Source organism: Rattus norvegicus, chromosome 6 (assembly GCF_036323735.1).
Source record: "Rattus norvegicus strain BN/NHsdMcwi chromosome 6, GRCr8, whole genome shotgun sequence".
NCBI classification, from domain to species: Eukaryota; Metazoa; Chordata; class Mammalia; order Rodentia; family Muridae; genus Rattus; species Rattus norvegicus.
In genome coordinates this window covers 19826268-19840295 of record NC_086024.1, presented here as the reverse complement: position 1 = coordinate 19840295, position 14028 = coordinate 19826268, and the positions used below count along the sequence as shown (strand labels likewise).

The 14028-nt window shown below is 44.9% G+C and overlaps 1 long non-coding RNA gene across 1 annotated transcript in view; it reads right to left on the bottom strand.

The window, feature by feature from the left end:
* Nucleotides 1-12888, bottom strand: part of LOC120103476 (uncharacterized) — a 50384-nt gene extending 37496 nt beyond the window's left edge. Inside the window, exon 1 of the long non-coding RNA XR_010052485.1 lies at nucleotides 11897-12888. This is a non-coding gene — a long non-coding RNA (uncharacterized LOC120103476). The remainder of the gene's footprint in view (nucleotides 1-11896) is intronic.
* Nucleotides 12889-14028: the final 1140 nt, after the last annotated feature.

The following is a 14028-nucleotide window of genomic DNA, read 5'->3' as shown; positions in this document are numbered from 1 at the left end:
ATCTTGGTGAACAAGTTCAAATGTGACCCGGTAACCAGCAGGCTTCTTTGACCTGGGTGTTTCTTTTAACTCCCTATTCTATTGAATGATGTGTTGTCTGATTTGGACCTTCCAAAAAGGAGGGTCATTCCGTATCTTTAAACTGTATTACTACAGTAAACAAATGATCTTGGTTTGGGAAGAGATGTATGGGTGCTTTCAAAACTATTTTCTGCTTAGTTTAGAAAGCCTAAAATTGCTAACTGTGCCAACTTCCTTTTCTTCCCCGAAGTTCTCTATAATATTCTGGGAGTCGAAAGAAAGAACGACTTTTTTCATCAGAATAATGTCAAAGGCCACACCCCTGCAGGAAGGATCATCATTACCCTGTCTCTGCCCACCCTGCTTTTGACTGCACCCTGTATCTCTTACATTAAACTAGATTCCAGACGGCTCAAACTCCATGCCCACCACAGTTATGAGATCAACTCTGGTAGGAACTACATACACCTCTCCTTTGGAATTAGTTTCCATCAGGGCCCAGGGGCATGGGCTTGGTGTATAGGAGTACTTCCTGGTTGACTGGCCTGCACCGCCCACTGCCAACTAGCTGCCTGATGCCTGACACGGTAAATGGACTTCCCCATGAGTCTTCTGCTCCTGTGTTCCTCCCTCTGAGCTTAAGTTTTGTGTAGTCACTAACTGGGTTATGGTTATATCCACTACGTTTTTTAAGGATTGTCCAAAGAGTTTCCTATATCCAAGGACCCAGGGAGAGCGCCTGGCTGGGTGCCTGGCCTCTCCAACAGAAACAATCACAGGAGTGGGTCCCCAAGGCAGACTAAAGGGACCTTGACGCTCATTGTTTTAAGAGAAGCCATTTAAGCATTACCAAATAAAGAAGAAACGGCATACCCAGATGTGAAGTGGGAGGTTGTAGTTGAAAAGAAAATGTAGACGGGGTGCCAGGTTGAAGCGAGCTCAAAGGAAAGAGCGGGGAGTTCTGAGTGCAAGCGGAACAGAGCAGGGCACGCAGGATAACGCAGGGCAGGGCAGGGAATGAATCCTGCGGATTCTGTGATCCTTTAACCAGCAGTGACTGGCACCTGTCAGCATGGACACAAGACCTTCAGGTTTGCAGCTGGCCTGGCTTGTACTCGGCTCCTTTTGCCTGTTTCTGTCTGTCTTTTGCTGCCAAGACCTCAGCAAGCCTCTCGCCTGCTGGACTCTGTGCTCTGTTCCATTTTCAGTTTAATAGAATTGATGTTGCTCCGCGCTCCCAGGACACATGGCATTGCTCTGTCTGGCGCTGGCAGTGCCTTCAACAGAAGGGGGCGGGGCGGGTGGAGAGAAAGAGGACTGCCAAGAAGCTATTTCCTTCAGCTGCGGTCCCACTGCGCCTCCTGCTTCTTGTGAGCGACAAGCCTGAAGGACTCTGAGTGGGCTTTTTAAATTAAAATGTTTGATGTTTTCTATCACGGAACATAGGAGATCATCTCTAATTAAAGTCAGCAAGTGTTTATTGAATGCAGGGTTTAACTAGCATCGCTTACTTTCCTAACCGGTTATAAAAATCATAGAAGCAAAATAATAATAATAAAATAATAATAATAATATAATGGTGATGATGATGATGATGATGATGTAATAAATACAGTGAGGTTCCAGAGTTCAAGGACATTTTCACAAGTCATTACTGTCTTCCCTTCCCCTCGTTCAGTTCTATAGATTGAACTCAAGGCTTGGTGCATGCTAGGCAGTCATTCTACCACTGAGTACAATCCCGGGTACCTCCTGGCTTGAAATCACCTAATGCATATGCGAACGTAGCTAACATCACAAACCACTTCAGAGCCTTCTGTATATCGTGACTCAGATGATGCCAGCTAAAACCGAACCACACAAAGAACATTTATTTCAGTCTCACTCCAGGATCTGAACAGATTCCGATCTTTTCAGCTTTGCCGACGTATGAAGAACTGGAACTGTGCGTTTTTAAGACATTTGAGAGGTACAGCTCGATGTTCGGGTATGTGTCTACATTACGAGGTGACCGCCACGGTCAAACTATTAACATATCTGTCACCTCACAGAATTTCCATGTTCTGTGCTGCCTGGAGTGAGAACATTTAAGAAAATTTCTAGGCTATGACACAATATTGTCAAGTGTCGCCGCTCACCAGGCTAACAGAAGCATAGCCATAAGCGGTGGGCATGGCAGTAGGAATAGACAGCTGAGAGTCTCAGGCATGAAGCAGAGAGAGAAAACCGGAAGTGGCATGAAGTTTTAAACTCTTAAAGCCTGCCTCCAGCGATGTACTTCCTCCCACAAGGCTATACATTCTGTAACCCCTCCAAAAAGCACCATCAACTGAGGGCCCCCTGTTCCGACATCTATGGAGGATATTCCGAGTCTATGGAGGATAGATATTGTCACCAAACCACCATAGGGTTGTATCTTAGATTCCACACAGACGTGATATCAAGTCATATTTATTGTGCAGAGTCTGGCTCATCACCGTAAGGTGCCCAGGATCATCCACATGGAAACATCTAGACTGTCAGGAAGGCAGACATTTTAGTTATAATCCCAGCGCGTTGGCTTGGACCCTGGAATGCGTTTCAGGACATGCGGATCCCCAGCTGAGTGTGAGGTGCCTCCCATGATACCCAGACTGATGCTGGATGTGTTTGTAGTTTGGGGGAGGTTCAGGTACGTTAGACTGTTCTGTCTTTCTCCAGCTTAGCATAAGAACCCTTTCCTCTGGTGTGGGAGTATGAAGATCCACCTGTATTGCTGCCCCTTAAATCATTTTTGTCCATGGAACCTCAATACATTATTCTTCGTGCCATCCTGGATCCATCTGTCTGTTTTTGGTTTCATGGTACCTTCTATCTTCATGGCCAGTTCTTGCCAGGACTGGGTTATTCTGAAATATCATGATGTCACCAATAACAAGGTCCTTGGCAAGGTCCCAGTGTCTGTATGTATAGTCTCTCTCTGTCTCTGTCTCTCTGTCTCTGTCTCTGTGAGTGTCTTCTCAAGGACCACCTAGAGAACTCTGCATACTAGACAAGCACTCTACCTGTGAACTATAACCACACCCCTATGCCACGTTTGAAAAACAATACAAGTTTCAGTTGGGAAATCGAACACCTGTGATGGGAGCATTCAGAAGACTGAGGAGGAGTTCAAGGTCAGCCTGAGCCAAGCTTGGAGACTCTCACTCAAAAACAAAAACAAAAACAAAAACAGAAAGAGTTCTATGGATCTTTGAAATTCTAACCAGTAATAAAACCTCTTACACACACACACACACACACACACACACACACACACACACACACACACACACACACGAATACACTTGCACTCCACCAAATCAAATTAAATACATACAGCCAGCAAACAAATCGCTAGTGGCTGGCTGGATGATTAACCCATAGATGGTTGGAAATGTTGAAGCAAATCACAGAAAAGGGCCCTCCCCCAGACTAACCAAAAGGGTTAGCTTCCTTGACTTCCTCCTACCAAAAGGGCTCTGTTTAATTTTCACATCCCCACATCTGGTGTCCTTTGATGAAGTATGTCGTCTGCTCTTCAAAACTTCCCTGCTGGTAAAAGACCATGCATTTATTTTTAAATACATTCATAATTTCTGCTCTATAGGAATAAACTATGCCTCTGGGAAAGATGCGCATTGCATGGATCCACTGCGTGAAGGTAAACACACAGAGGCATTCTGCTTTCTGTTAATTAATGATAGCGATGCCAAGCTTTTATAGGAAACCAATTTTGCTTCTGAACACCAGGGAGATCTTTGAGCCTAAGAAATGTTTCAATTTAGGAAAGCCATAGCTCAGCTAAAAGTGCAAACGTAGCAGGTGAATTGTGGTTGGTCTAGAAATTTGGATGCATTAAGCGTCTGTCCACGATTGCTCAGTAAGTACAAATGGGTCCCCGGAAGTGTGTTCTTGAAACTACAGACAACCCTGGAAGTTGGAATTCGTTTCTGCATTTTCCCAGGAGTGGGAGTTGAGCTGCACGGACTGGGGCTGTGGGGGCTGAGGGAGGCTGGAGCTGTGAGCAGCCCACCGAGGTAGAACCTTGCCTTGGGCATGCAAGGCCCTGCTTAGCTGGTGAGGGATCGATGCTCTCTGTCTCCAACGGAGAAGCGTCTGATCTTTTGGCAGAGTGGAAGTTTGGTGTCCCCTTCTTTTTATTCATTGGGAGGTTATTTATGAAACTCACTAACTGCGACATGACCTCTTTGGTATATTTAAAGCGATCCTGGGCTGATGCTCTTGGAGGCTGTTTTGTACAGTAGATGCTGCTTATCAGCAGGAATGCGTGACTAGACAAGGTGAAAGGAGAAGGATATGAATGCCAAGTCTTGCTGCGAAGCTCAGTAGAGGCGTGCTTGGTGACCGAAGAATAGTAGAAATCATCGTTACTTAAAGCGAAGGCGGGGGAGCTGGGTGGCGGTGGTGCACACCGTCAATCCCAGCACTTTGGAGGCAGAGGCAAGGGATCTCTGAGTTTGAGCCAACCTGGTCTACTGAATTAGTTCCAGAACAGCCAAGGCTATGCAGAAAAACCCTGTCTCAAAAACGCAAAACCAGGGGCTGGGGATTTAGCTCAGTGGTAGAGCGCTTACCTAGGAAGCGCAAGGCCCTGGGTTCGGTCCCCAGCTCCGAAAAAAAGAACCAAAAAAAAAAAAAAAAAAAAAAAACCGCAAAACCAAAAGGAAAGTGAAGGAAATAGTTTTTACTGGGTGAATACTAGGAATAAATTCTGCATAGATAAACCATGTCCACCAAGGCACATACACAACGAGACTAAGCACGATACCATATGTAAGATTTACAAACTGGAGGGCTGAGATATAGTTCATTTGGTCGAGTGCTTGCCCTGCATGCCTTAGATTTGATCCCAAGCACCAACCACATTAACCTGGAGTTGTGCCTCAAGCCTGTAGTGCCCAGCACTTGAAGGTGGAGGCAGGGAGGTCAACTGTTCAGAGTGCCACCCTCTGCGACATCCAATGTGAAGGCGACCCTGAGATACACGAGACTCTGACTCAAAAATAAGTATGGATTGGGAATAACCCAACACAAGAGGGCAAGCACAAATGATGCTGTATTTCTACAGTGGAGTATTATGTAACTGTGAAAACATCTTCTGGCTTTGCAAGAGTAAAATGCCCACCTCAGATCCCCAAGGCCGGCCATCAAGTATAGTCAAATATGTATACACACAACACACATACTAGATATATGTTTTGAAACTCTGCGTGTGGACCAATGCTACCCATGGGGAACAATATTGGGGACGGTGAGAGGGCCATTCCTCCGTCTTGGCATATTTCAGTATTAATGCAAAGATTGTAATTAGCACATAGTATTCCTGTAGCTAAATATATACATATTTTAAACAGAAGTTTAAATAATTTAAAAGCGTTTCAGCCAAGTTTCTCAGAGTAAACCTAGGACAACACAGTAGCCGAAAAGAACAAATATGTAGCTGTCAAGAGGGTTTTATGGTAGCTTGAGACTATCAGTAGATTCCATTGGAGCGTATTTCTAGAGCATGCACTAGCTTCTGAGACAGGGTGGGACCAGGAGTCTAAGTCAGTGGCTCTCAACCTTCCTAATGCTGGCATGGTCGAAGCCCGATGGGGTCCAGACTCACAGGTGGAGACCCACTGACCTGAGTGCTCACTGGTCTCACCACCCCCTCCCCCATCCCCATTCCATCAGCTTAATGAGACTGCTACCCATATATAGTCAGTCTTTACTTCTTCAGGGTTTACAAAACATGTTTTGAGTCTTGAGCAAGATAGGAAACCTGTGAGGGGCCAGCCCTATTGTTCCCATTTTCAGGAAAGCTAATGGAGGTTCAGGGGAGTTAGTTTATATGCTCCAGTGGCACACACAGCTAGTCTAGAGCTGCACAAGAACTCCAACAAGGAATCTATTCCCAATGAGGACATTAATCCCAGGTAAATCACTACTTTTCTAGGTCTCAGGTTCTTCAGCTATAAAAGCAGGCTTACAGCAGTTTCCTAAGCATGAGAGTTTAGAGGAAAACAAGTGCCTTACCCACCCCATTTCCAACTTTGAAACAGCGGCCCCACCCTCTGCTGAAGGGGGAAAGGCTGTTGTGAACCGACTTAAGGGACTGATTGTTTTCTTGCAGAACATCTGGAAAGGGCCAGAGAGAACACATCACATCATTCCTGTCATCCTTGTCAACACTGCCATCCCCGATGCTGATGCGGTCCTCCTCCCTGGGTGTGGTACAGGCATGCAATCTTGACGTTCAGGATGGTGAGGGAGAACTGCTTTCTCCTGACCTCAATCTTTTCAGCCTCTTATGTAAGGGCTTGGCTTGAATGCAGAGTGAAAAGATGGTCCTGTGCTGTTCTGACTGGTGCGTCGTGTCTCTAAATAAACATGCTAAACGATCAGATTTGCTGTGTCACTGGCAATGGGTCGGAGTAAAACAAGTCATCCTGTCTCACGATACGGCCACTGCCTTATTTTCATTGTTTTTCTTGTACTCTTTATATGTGTATATAATTGTATATGCACATGTGGGAGGGTTATGTAAGGTGTTTGGGCAAGAGTACACCCCGCATAGCATGTGGTGGTCAGAGGACAGCTCTGGGTATCATCTTTGCCATCTACTTTGTTTGAGATTGGTCTCTTACTGTTTGCTGCTGTGCAGGATAGGTTAGTTGACCTGTGAGCTTCTGGGGAATCTCCTGTCTCTGCCCACCTCACTGTAGAAGTGCTGGGATTATAGACGAATACTGTTGTGTAGCTTTACACAGGTTGTGGGGCATCCAAACGGAGGTTCTCATGCTTGTATGGTGAGCACTTTATCTACCTAGTCATCGTCCCAGCCCCTACAACTGTCACACTATTAATAGCATCTGCCAAGCAACTGAGCCTGAAACCGGGCTAATCAACAAGGCTTCACGCACCTATGACCAAAGGGCAATGCTTTAAGGTATAAGTTTTATTAGTATTCTTATATAATGTGGCAAATAAACCAGAAGATGCCTTCCATTAGAAAGGAAACGTATACCCCACAGATCCTGAGAGAAGGAAGGAACAGCCTATGGGGACCCCAGGGAGGAGTATACGCCTTTTGGGAGCCTGGAGAAGGAAGTAATAGGAAACACAGGACTGAGTCTTTCTTGGGAGAGTTTTTCCTTCAGAAAGGAGTGGGCAAGTGAGGTAAGCAGGCTTAGGGATAGCTAATTTGAATCTTCTAGAAAGTTCTAGATTTAGTAAATATTACCAGTTCAGAGCGTTATCTCTCAGGGCTTTCTTTCAAAGGACTCAAGTCAATTCCTTTTTAAAAAAATTTACCAATGAATCTATATATCTAAGTATCTATCTGTCTGTCTTCTTTTTCTTCTTCATTATCATCATCCATTTATTTACCTATCCATCATCATTGTCTATTATCTGTCTTGTATCTATCATCTATCATCATCAACTTATTTAACTATCTCCATTTATTATGTATGTATATATGTATGTATATATGTATGTATGTATATATGTAAATATGTATCTGTCTACCAGCGATCTGTCTATTGTGTCAGTGTATGTCTTGTGGTGTGGCTGCACATGTGTGTGGAAGTGAGAGAGCAACTTTCAAGAGTCAGTATTTTCTTCAACCTTGTGGTTCTTGGGGATTGAACTCAGCTCCTCGTGCTTGGCAGTGAGCTCTTTACCTTCACCTGCTGAGCCGTCTTGTGGACTCCCACATGGAGTTTACATAGAATTGACTTGCTTCTTCATGGCTCATTCCTTGCTTCATAGCCATTCTTCCACCAGCCCTACTCAGGTCTCTCCGTGTGGTGTCTGGTCAGTAACACGACCTCCCTCAGGTGATGAATGGACCTTTGTCTTGCCATAACACCATTAAAAACAGAAGCCCCAATTCCAGCACAAACCTGCTGTAGCATGCTTACTTCACAGGAAGCCTCTGCCCCTGCTGTATCCATAACATTCCCTGTGCATTCCCGTGGTAAGAAGGCTAGCATCTACAACACCCCCATACCCCCACCGTTCTCACTATTTTCCCCATGAAGTCTTTCTGTCTAGTCCTCCACATTCGTCTGGATTTATTTGCTTTCCCCTTTTATTTTTACCAGTTAACCTCTATGTCTTTCCCCTCTCCAATACAGCTACTCACTCAGTGTAGAGCTATCTGTCTGTAACTCTCAAAAAACTTGAGTTCTTTTGTGGCAAAAGAACATAAGCAAAAGCCAAAGGCTCCGTCTGTGGTCTTGGCAACTTGAGTTCAGGTAACCAAGGCAATTGCTACACATGCTTCGTTCTATAAATGTCAGGTAAAGATCCATTCTGCTAGCATTCTGTGTGTTGGAAGGGAAAGACATCTTCACTACCGTATGATACTGGAAACACCTCAGGGTTCTGGATGAATGCTAAGGTCCCTAGACTGATCATGCCTAAGTCTGTTATTGACATAATAATCCGCACCCGGGCTTCTTTCTTGCTTTCTGGGGAATCTGTTACAGGAATTCTCAAACCCTTACTGTCCTGGATGGCACACAGAGCAGCGCCTTGGGCAATATAGGAAGAGTGCTCAAGTGAAATAACGCCTGAAGAAAAAGAATACAGGAAGCTCAGGAGATCTCTCAGTCGCCCTCCAGCTGTGAGATGCAGGGAATAGCCTTTGCGTTAAGGGTTTCAATTCTGCAACCTCTTGGAATTCATTCAGTGCACTGAGGTGTCATGGAGGAGGGGCGGTCATGGTGTGTGGTGAGCTGTGGTGGGGTGGGGTGGTCCTGTCGGAAAATAGCAGCTTAATAACCAGGTTTGCTTCCAAGGCTGCCACAACGAATTATTAGTAACTTAGCCACTTAATACAAGTTATCACATTATAGTTCTGTAGATCAAAACTTAGACCCTTTGGGATGAAGGCCAGTGATTTCAGATGAGTTCCTTTTGGAGATCTGGGGACAATGGGTTCTGTGTTCCTTCTGTCTTCTGGAGCTCAGCCTGCATTCTGTAACTCACCCTGGCACCTTCCTTCAAGGCCAGTAACACTGTATCCCCCTGGCCATTTTTCTATTGTCATACTGCTTCCTTTCCCAGACTATGGCAGGGGACAATTCTATGGTTATAAGATCTCACATTGATTAGATCGGATATATGTATATAATTCAGGATAATCTCTCATTTCAACAAAATCCTTGAGTTTTAAGTTTACTGCTTAAATTTTATGCATGTGTGTATGCATTTTCACATATGTGTGAGTACATTTGTGGGTTGCACAGTGGCAGGGTTGGGGGTCTGGGGGGGATTGAGATACACCCAGAGGTCAACCTCAGCTGTTTCTCAGTCAATACCCACCCTGTGTTTTGAGACAGGATCTCTCACAGTCTAGGGATCACCAATGCAGCTAGCCTAGCCGGCCAGCAAGCCTCAGGGATCCTTCTGCCTCTACCTTTCTAACACAAAGATTACACACATAGGCCACCACACCCAGCATTTTAATGTGGTCCTAAGACTGAACTCTGATTCTCTTGGTTGTACAGCAGGCATTTTACTGACCAAGTTATCACAGCTGCAAAAATTCCCTTCCGCTATGTAAGGGAACTTGTTCTTGGGCTGTGGAGGAGGCCGGCAATTACTGGATCCCACCCTAGTCCCAACACTGATATTTCTACTGAGACACAAGACCTTAGACCTGACTTTTCCATCTCCTGAGGAGTTAATTACTCTCCATAGATATTTTGTAAACTGTCTGACTGATTGGACATCAAATCAGTTTATAACAAGGTTTTATAGGCAAGCAATAATAATACTAACAATGGCTTAATTTTTCTTTATTCAAATTATAAGCTCAATCTGCTACACCATAAGCTTGGTGTCATCTTCTCTATGCCTCTTCTTCAAACATGCATGGGTCCCCTCTACTTTAGGAGATTGGGACTTAGCTCAGTGGTAGAATGCTTATATACAAAGCACGAGAGGCTGGCTTTAGTCTTAAATATTGAAGAAAACAAACAAACCAATCACAAACAACATGACAGAAAAAAAATCTACAAAATACCCTTTACTTTTCCTATCCTTTGCAGTAGGACATTGCAATAAAGAAAAAAAAAATATTTCAACATGTGCTACCTATATTTTTTTCCCTCCCATTTTATTTACCCCTCAGAATCCAAAGACTTAAGGTCTGTTTTAGTTTCTTTCTGCTCGCTATTGAGAGCATTCCTGAAATTCTTTCAGTTCACCTTGAAGTCCAAACACGCATGGTTCCTGTGGCTCTCCTGACTCCTCGCAGCTGACTTCTGATTCTTCCACCACCTCTGTCTCTCATGGACACCATCCAGTGAACATTTCTGCACACACATCGTCCTGCCCTCTAAGTCTCAGTGGCCAGGGCCTCAGTCTTTTCAGCTGTTCTCCCGCCTGGCTAGTTTGCTTATCCATCTACATAACTCGATCATTGCTTTAGCAATCTTGGCCTAACCATCTGATCTTCAGTGTTCACTTGACTTCTTTCCCCATTTGATTGACTTACCCAGTGTTGTTTCCTTAATCACAATGTCTGTGTCATCTCTTGCTTCTGTGCTGTCCTTATGAGTCCTCTTACTCATGCAGGAATGATTCTGGGTGCACTGTTACCACTTTCTCTGTCACCACGGCTACAGTAATCGTCATCTTTCTTTTTCCATGGATAGTGTGACAGCTCTTCTCCCCATTGCTTAATATCTTGATGGCATTTTAAATCCCCTGGGCTCTGAATCAATGTATTGCCATTTTATCCAATATTCTTCCTCAAGAGTCTCCCATCTTTGCTGGACCACGGTGTCCACCGACCATGAATGAAATGCTTCTTCCTTACCACCAAAGTGTTCCCATTCATCTACAGCCAACCACATTACCACTGACCGAGAAATATCTCATCTCCCTGCTCCTTCTGCTGTGTCCTTCAGCATTCCTTTAGGTGACATTTGACCATTCCTATAGGTGACAATGTTGTACACACCTACAACAATCTTTCCATTTATCTAGAAGATCCTTTTCCTTCTGGCTTGCATATGTGAGATGAGAGATTAGGGAACAGATTAGCAACCAGTGATCCATTTGGTTTGGTCTATGCACACCCATCTTCTAGTATTGTGTTAGGCATAGTACCTGTAAACACTATGATAGAGACCTCTGAATATGAAGGGTATGGGGGCAAATCCGGCACAAACTGGATTGGAGTACAAGGCAAATTTGTGTCTTTCAGTAAACTTTTAAGGAAGATCTTCTATTAGCTACCTAATACCTACCAATAATAGGGTGTAATAGTGACATCAGATGAATTAAAGAATCATTCACAGTGAGCAAACGTTGATGTAATCCAAGCTGATAGTCAACATAGACTCCCTTACTTACACCCCTAGCACCAAAGCTCCCTCTTCTTGTGTATCCTACAACAGGAAGCCCCAAACAGTACTTTGGAGCCTTGAGTCTCTCATACATGTAGCTCAATGTTCTCTTGCAGAATATTCTGTTCTGTTGCTTCTCTTGAAGAAAGTCTTCTCAGTAGTTTGTAATCTGTAAGGGCTTTGGTTTCAGGCCAAGAACCTGGAAATACCTGACCCAGATCCTGACTGCTATCAACATACCACCTTTGCCCAGGTTAATAACAAAACAGAACAAAACAAGACAAAAAGCAAAGAAAAAAACAAACAAAACAAAAATCCCAACACCCCCCCCCAAATCCACAAAATTCTTTTGTGCTTTATTTTCTCATTAATCATTCCCATTAGTGTGCACACACAGGCCACGCCTCATCAAAATACACTGTGCCTTATTTCCACGTCACCCCCTCCCTACTAATTACTCCTATGAACAAGAACACTCTGCTCACCTTTTCTTCCTCCTATTCTTCCTCGGATCTACTCCAGTCAAGCGCACACCCCAACGCTCTTGAAGCTCTTACAGTTAGGCTTGTGGTGACTTCTGCACTGTCAAGCCCCACACTGAAGTCCCAGCTCTTGTCTTGGACAAGTCACTGACTCTGGGGGCTGATGAATCCCTCCTGTCTGAAATACTTGCTTCTCTTGGCTCCTGGGACTCTGAACTCTTGTATCTCTTTGACCGATTCCTTTTGGCTCCTCTTGCTTCCCTGGTCTCCGATAGCCAGCGATTTTCCATGTCTCAGCCCTTGACCTTTCCTGTCAAGGCTTACTCTCTGGCTGACATCATCCAGTCTCATGGTTGAAGCCTCATCTATATTTGGATTCTCTTGGTCCCCAGTTTCTATCTTTAGCCTGAACTTCTTCCTTTAATTCTGTGCTTGCACATCCCATGGCTTGCTCAGTGTCTGTACTTTGGTAGCTAAGAGAACTCTTAGTGCACTCCGCCTGAGTTCCTAATGTGGTCCACACTTCCACGTCCCTCCAGCAGCCTGTGCTTTGTCTGCCTACTCTATTGTCATCCTCCGTTCTGTTGTCACATTGGAATTCCTTTTGGTTTCACTTTTAAGACCTCCCCAGGAACCACACGCTTGTCACCATCTGACAGGCCACCTCCATCATGGTCTAAAAGCTGCTACCTGCCTGTGCATTAAACAAACAGCAGGTACCAGTACAGACCCTGAAGTCCCACCATGAAGACTGGAAACTGCGGCCCTGCCAGTGAAGAAAGACCTGAGCAAGGTGCTCAACTCTGCTTCTCCAGTTTCCTCACTGAGAAGGCTGGGCTACTGGCAACAATGGTGCTACTACGACTAGGAGTTGTAGAAAGATTTAAAGAAAAAAAAAACATATAAAATACTACCAGCTGTTGCGGTAAAAGATAAAAAGACGCAACCGGTTCCCGCGCATGCGTACCCTTGTGGTCTTGCTCTCCCTAGTTCCAGCTCTAGCAGGCCCATTGGAACAAGCGCTAATTCATCCCAGCAACTTCGTGCTGCCCCCAAAGGACTCTCTGACCCAGGCAGGTCTCTTGTCACGCCAGTTTCATACAGAGACCGCCTATCTCGCGGCTCTCTTACTGCGAACTCTGAGCACATTCCCAGCACCCACCCCCCCACCTCCTCCACCCCCCCGCCTCCCCCACCCCCCACCCCCCACCTCCCCCACCCCCCACCGCCCACCCCGGTCCCAGTTGAAGCTACCTCTCTTAACTCTCTGCGTCTGCTCTGTTTACATCCCCAACATCTGCCCCCTAACAGCTATGGTAGAAACTCCCAACAACTCGTTAAAATCAAGACTCTGCAAAAGACAACCCAACAATCAGATTTATATATTAAATTTTCAATCCACTATCCATCCACACAGTAAACTCACAACCAATTGGTAAGGCTATAAACTGCCCTAGATAAGTTAAATTTGCCTACAGAAATCCATCCCAACATCCCAACTACCTTGGCAATTCAAGACTGCCCTGATCTGGGTCATCCTTCCTTCATCTTGATTCTCCTTCCTTCTCCTTCTCTCCTGCCTTACAGAAGCTTTGTCCTTATTTTTTTTTTACTGTCCAATCATGACCTTGACCTAACTGGTGCCAGCCCTCACCTGCATATTGACATCAACCTACAACCAGCCCCTGTCAAATAGTATATGACCAATACGTGCTAAGTATTATCTATGAACCTAAAAAGACTCCGTGGCAACAGGCGAAAGGTGGTCAGCAGAATCAGAGAAGTTATGGAAATGACTACTCTGCTGAGCATAAACCCAGAAGATCTTTAGATCCCAAACCTAAGACAGGCGTGGTGGTGTGTGCAGTAATCTCGGTGCCTTGGAGGCAGAGGCAAGGCGATCAAGACTTCAAGGCCATCCTCAGACAATAGTGAGTGCAAGGACAGCCTGGGCAGCGTTGAGATGCTGTGTCAAAAATGCAAACATGACTAAGTAAGTAAAAATTGATTAATTAATACCCGAACCCATGCCGAATCAGGATAGAGAATGTTTGTCAACTGCTGCGACCTGTGCTTGATGCTTGGTCCGTTGTATCTTGGTGCAGCTTTTCTCTGTCTTGCAGTTTTACAGACAG